Below are 6811 nucleotides of genomic sequence, written 5' to 3'. Positions count from 1 at the left end.
GAACTATTTCCATGCTGTGTTACTCTCTGACTCTATGAGAACAATGAAGAGTATTAGACGATCAGTAGATCCATTACAGGTCAAGATGCTCCTATGTGACATTAATGAGGCCAATGCTCTTCAATACTATTACTGATGCTAAATTGTTATTTTAGATTAATTAAAATTGGTGAGCTCTAATTTTCCCAGTGGCAGTGGTTAGATTTTAAATTCCGTTCTCTGGATGATCAGCCCACAAATTGGAGATTAATTGTTTGGTGACATAATCCCAATGTACAATGACCATACCAAACTAAATCAGTAAAGTAAATAACAAAATTTGGAACAATATCAGTATTTATTTATTTGGTAGTTCTAATTTAATCCACTGGAAACAATACACACAAAAGGATGGATCATTTACAAGCTATCGAATCTCCCAGTTATAGTAAAATGTACAGTCAGGAATCTACAGAATCACCCCCACACTGATAACCCTTCCTTCCCAACTCCCCCATCCCACCTATAAACAAACGGAATGCACTTTTTTATTCAAACTAAGGTCTTCTTGTGTTCATAGACACAAGAGCCTGGCCCTTCAGATGTTTCACTTGGGCTCTGGAATCCTCATTGGGCCTCTGGAATCAAACAATCAACAAAATTATCATTTTTCTCATCCAGGTTTAGTTTGCAATCAATATATCAATTGTTACTAAAAATTAAAAGGCAATTATTTGACTTGAAATCCTGCTTACATCTGTGCTCCCTCAGCCAACGATTCTTTTGACTTGTTTTACACCTGGAATAAAAAAACCAAATGTTTTTCACTTTTGCCTGGCTTTATTAAAGTATTTACATATACTTAGTTTTCATTCAGTAAACAATGATTAACAACAATATTTTTTATATATTTCAAAAGGGTTAATAGCTTAAATTTCAGAGTTGTGATTTAATGATTCCCCTGTCTTTTGTTCTGCAGACAATTGCTACATTGGCCTTTAATAGAAATAATGGAGTGAACAGATCACCTCTTGACTGGTGAGTTCAATGATCAATTAATCCTAAAGATTAGGGTTAACAATAATTAGGTGAAGGATAGTGTGAATGTAAATAACTTTTTCTTTAATGCCACTATCTGAATATGTTCTGATCCAATGGAGAATAGAATCACCTCTGTTTAGGCCCATTTTAAAATCCTTTGACGAGGATTTCAATTCTCCACTTCTGATAAGATTCAACCAGTTTTGATCCTCCCCCTCCCCCAACTTTTTCCAATAGAATCCAGAATCAATGAAGTACGTTTTGGCCACACATTGCATTTTAGCTAGTTGAACACAGGTGGTCTTATTAATCTTAATAATTTTTTGGTTTACACTTACGTTTGTAGATTCCTCGACGAGGTGGTCTCCTGAAGTTTATCTATAATTAAAAGAGTAATGTTTATAGATTCTGTGCAGAGGAGAGAATGGATAAAATATTAAAGTACTGAAAATAAAGAACTATTCTCAGTAATAGTAGAAAAAGAAGTAAAGGGTAAAAATCCACTTGCATGCATCAAGTTTCAACAAATTCAATCAGAATCCAGTTTAATAACACTGGCGTATGTTGTGAAATTTGTTTCGTGGCAGCAGTACATTGCAATACATAATAACAAAAAAACTACAGTGACAAGTGCTGTATACATATATTAAAAAAATGCAAAAAGAGAAGAAAAAATAGTGAGGTGGTGTGCATTGATTCATTGTCCTTTCAGAAATCTGATGGCAAAGGGAAAGAAGAGGAATTCTGCAGATGCTGGAAATTCAAGCAACACACATCAAAGTTGCTGATGAACGCAGCAGGCCAGGCAGCATCTCTAGGAGGAGAGATGCTGCCTGGCCTGCTGCGTTCACCAGCAACTTTGATGTGTGTTGCAAAGGGAAGGAAGTTGTTTCTGTGTCCTTGCGTGTGTGCCTTTAGGCTGTGCTCTTGAAGTTTCAAGCTGCTGTAGCTTTTTCTTGACAGTAACAAATAGAAGAGGGCATGACCTGGGTGATGGGGTCCTTTATGATGGATGCCTCCTTTTTGATGCATCGCATTTTGAAGATGTCCTCAATGCTGGGGAGGCTAGTGCCCATGATAGAGCTGGCTGAGTTTATAACTTCCTGCAGCTTTTTCTGATTCTATGCAGTGGCCCCACCATACCAAATGGCAATGCAACCAGTTAGAATGTTCTTCACCATACATCGGTAGAAATTAGTGAGTGTCTTTGTTGGCATATCAGGTCTCCTCAATATCTACGTTGTGCCTTCTTTGTAATTGCAACATAATGTTGGGGCCCAGGATAAATCTTTAGAGGTGTTGACACCCAGAAACTTGAAGTGGCTCACCCTTTCCACTGCTGATCCCTTGATGAGGACTGGTGTGTGTTCCCTCGACTTTCCCTTCCTGAAAGCTACAATCAATTCCTTGGTCTTACTGACATTAAGTGGAAAGTTGTTGTTGCGTCTCCACTCAACCAGCTGATCTATTTCGCTCCTGTACGCCTCCTCATCATCATCTGAAATTCTGCCAACAATAGTTGTGTCGTCTGCAAATGTATAGATGGCTTTCGAGCTGTGCCTAGGCACAGATTTGTCCTAAAGTACTGAAAATTTGTGGGTATAGAGAAAGTAGAGCAGTGGGCTAAACACACATCCTTGAGATATGCCAGTGTTGATTGTCAGCAAGAGATGTTATCTCCGATCAGCACAGACTGTGGTCTCCTGGTGAGAAAGTCGAGGATTCAGTTGCAGAGGAAGGTACAGAGGCCCAGGCTTTGGAGGTTGTTATTAAGAACTGAAGGCATCAATGAATTTGTTTCCGACGATACATACAAATTACAAATGTGAAGATACCAGCTGTTTGGCATGTGCGAGCAATGATGGATTTCTAATGTCACTGCCAATGAATCAATCAGATGCATGTCAAATTAATGGTCCACCGTTGCATATCTTTTCAGAGCCACAAGTGATTGAGCCAAAGAGTCTTATAGCTCAGAAATAGGCCTGTAGGCCCAACTGGTCCATGTGGACTAAGGTTCCAATCTAAGCTGATCCAATGTGTCCATGTTTGGCCCATATCCTCCTAAACCTTTCCTGTCCATATACCTTTTTGAATGCTGTTAATGTACCCATCTCAAACACTTCTTCCAGCAGCTCATTCTATATACTGGCCACCCTTTGAGTGAAAAAGTTGCCTGACAGGTTCATATTAAGTCTTTCCTTTCTCATCCTGAAATTTATATTCTCTAGTTCTTGATTCCTTAACCACAGGAAAAAGTCTATGCATATTTATTCTGTCTATGCACCTCATAATCCTACACACAATGAAGAATATAAAGTTATAAATGAAGAAAATTTGTATTCAACACACAAAAAGCCCATTCCTTGATTTATATTATGGTGAACTTACCTCAACACTATTTTCACTTGACTCTAAAGATCTACTTCTGTTGTCAATTGTCCTCAAACCTCGACAGTCCACGTCAATGTCAATAATCTTGCCAGCAAAGTATTCAACGCGGCTTTTGCAGAAACCTTTTCTCTGTAGAAGTAAAGTATAGATTAAAATTGCTGAACAGCATTAGTAGGCGCCGACTCGGGGAGATACTGGTAGATGACTCAGCATTACGAAATTCCTTTAATGATTCAGTATGACTGTCCGTTTTACGCTGCAACTCAGTAAACTGAAGAGCGTCAGTTCTACAATAAACCCAGGACTCACCGCATTCTTCCCGGAGCGGAATCGGCAGCTGCGATGATCAAATGGACGCCGGGAGTTTTTGGAGCAGACGGTTTCTTTCACAGTAAACGCTAAATCCACGTTGTATGACAATCTGCCTGTGCGATAAACCTAGTGACAGAAGTGGTACGTGTTAAAACTTCAAACTTAGAACTTCGTGTGGCTCAGCAAAAGGCCCTTCAGCCCACGATGCCTGTGCTGAACAAAATGTCAAATTCTCTTAATCCCTTCTGCCTGCACATGATCCCAATCCCTCCATTCCCTGTATATTCTCATGCTTGTCTAAAGAGATTAAATATAAAAGATTAGATTTATTTGTCACATGTACATCAAACCATGCAATGAGATGTGTCATTTGTGTCAAATCAATCAGTGAGGGTTACGCTGAGCAGTCCACAAGAGTTGCCACGCTTCCAGCGGCAGCATACAATGTACACAGCTCACTCGCCTAAACTGTACGTCTTCAGAATGTGGGAGGAAACTGAGGACCAAGCGTCACGGGCAGAATGTACAGACCCCTCACAGACAGTGGCAGGAATCGAACTCTGTTCTTACCGCTGGCCCTGCAAAATGTTGTGCTGTAAAGTGTGCCAAGGTAATGTAACGGTCCGTGAAACGCTATTACAGCTCAGGGCTTTCCAGAGTTTGGAGTTCAATTCCAGCGCCATTCTGTAAGGGCCTCTGTACGTTTTCCCCGTAGAATGCGTGCATTTTTTTCCCAGTCCGCTGGTTTCCTCTCACAATCCAAAGATGTACCAGGTAGATTAATTGGTCATTGTAAATTGCCCCGTGAGTAGGTTAGGGTTCATCGGGATTGTAGGGTTGCTGGGGTGACAGGCCAAAAGGGTCAATTCCACACTATATCGCTAAATCAAAAATAGATAAAGCCTACGCTATCGTGCTCCCCTAAATACTAGGGCTCTTGAATGAACTATTGTATCTACATCCACTATCATGTTCCAGAAACCTAGCTGACTCTCACCATCCCTCCCACCTTAATGCCATGTTCTTGAACCAAGTATTCTTACTCTAATATAATGCCAGTTAGAGAAACACATGCCTTTACATTCAAAAGAGGTCTCCCTGGAACATTTCAAATGATCAAACAACATAGCCAAAAACGTAATTTACTCAGAGAGAGCATTAGTCCTTAACCTGCCACATTGAAGATTTTCAAGAGACTAGAATTTTAATAATAGAAAGAAATGAATAAATGATTGAGGGATAACTGGGGTCTGGAAATACTTCGGCCAAAAGTAAATCCTAAACCTAAACTTTGGAAAAAGTTTTGAATTTTACTTCTAGTCCAAATCTCTCAAACCAGTCACTGTTAGCAGAACTAAATTCTTTATTTGATTCATCAATATACTACTTAGCTCGTGTCAAGTGCAGTACAAGAAGTAATATTTTTGTATACTGTTAACAGTAAAACATGATTAAGCCAAAGAACACTTACATCTGCAACTCTTCTCCCAGTTACACCGCAGAGGTTTGAGATTCTGGTGATTTTGTTCAGCTTTATCATTGATGCTCTCAGAGCAGCCTTGGAGCTTGGTGCACCTATGGAGAAAAGAAAGGCCATCAGTTCTTCATACACATGGGTATTATAGAACAGACTGAAGCTCATTATTAATAACTCACTGCTTTCCGAGATCCCACTCTCTCTGATACTTACCCGAGCAGTGGAGGATCTGCACGGCAGCAATGGTGAGGAGGAAGAATTTCATTCTGCCTCGCGTGGGATCAGCCGGCTAGATTCTTAGAGTGAAGGAGCTGTTTCTCTCTCTCGACCTGCCTTTGCTTTGCTGCCTTGGTCTTTATATTCTGAACCCCCACCACATCCAAACAGTGACTCATGTTTGCCCAGTTTGTTGACCGTGCGCACAGGAACCAGCTGACAGGTGGGCTGTAAAATGGGCACGGCTTCTTCCAAGTATCATCACCATGTTTAGATTTGGTGGGGAATGTGGTCAGATTGGGTTACATTCCTTGGAATGTGAAATTATGAACTGACAGAGGTAGAGGAAATGGTTATTGGTAATTAAAAACATGCCACATTCACGTCTCCAGCACATCACCAGTTTTGCAGGAGTACTCTGGAATCTCCAGTGCAGTGTACCTAGCAGACCAGCCGATATATCACTAGGGAAGGGAAAAAATGCACGTTGTTTCAGCTTTTTGAGAACTTCAGTTGCAATGTTTTCAATGATGGGATCTGAGCAGCTGCAGTGGATGTGGATAGAATCTCCAAGAAATTTTTACAGCTGCCTGGGCTTTCCCATAAGTAGGGGGCAGCATCGTTGTTTGGGTTAATCATTACCCTTCAAGGCTCTTCTGGATACACTGCCGCCACTTTATATTCTGAATAAATTCAAAACTGGCTGCAACAGAATCAATGTTTACATCAAATTTCTTCTCCTCCTTTCCTCCATTTTATGTGCTTACCAGTCTACTTCTTGAGCTGTATTTACAATCAATAGCATTGGATATGCAGTACCTGATCAGTTACGTTCCTGGACAGTGACTAAAAACAACATGCTTTACTGTGTGAGGCTTCCCTCAGTGCTTCCCAGGCACTTAATCATCTTATCTCAGGATAAAGATGTTTGGCTGCATATTCCTTATCCCACTCCATTCATATGGAAGATCAATAATTGGAGACTTGGGGAGAATTAATGCCCGGAGGACAGAAAGAGGTCTTGAAACCAGTGTATCAAATTGTGTTATCTTAGGTCATATAACATAGGGTCGGAATTAGGCCTTTCAGCCCAGTGAGTCTGTTCTTCCATTTGATCATGGAAATATGAGGACCAATGGTTGGGCCAATGCGGATATGAACATTCTTTGAAAGCTTCAGACACTGGGACCTTACTTGCTCAGGACGTCTCATGTTGTTCCTGAATGGGGCTCGCACCTGAAACAAACTGATGTTTTGGATTGGCCATTTGATCACCTTATTAAATTCCAAAATGACAGTGGCACAAGAGCTCCTGCCTCTTGGAACTGGTTTCTGGTTCAATCTTGATCTTGGGAGCTGTCTGTGGAATTTGCACATTTTCCCTATTTTTAC

General features: G+C 40.6%; 1 pseudogene; it reads right to left on the bottom strand.

The window, feature by feature from the left end:
* Positions 1-358: 358 nt before the first annotated feature.
* LOC134347656 (secreted phosphoprotein 24-like) lies at positions 359-5598 on the bottom strand (annotated as a pseudogene).
* Between the last annotated feature and the right edge of the window lie 1213 nt (positions 5599-6811).

Source organism: Mobula hypostoma, chromosome 6 (genome assembly GCF_963921235.1).
Source record: "Mobula hypostoma chromosome 6, sMobHyp1.1, whole genome shotgun sequence".
Taxonomy (NCBI): Eukaryota; Metazoa; Chordata; class Chondrichthyes; order Myliobatiformes; family Myliobatidae; genus Mobula; species Mobula hypostoma.
Note: the sequence above shows the minus strand (reverse complement) of the source record. Positions and strands in the feature narration are given on the sequence as shown.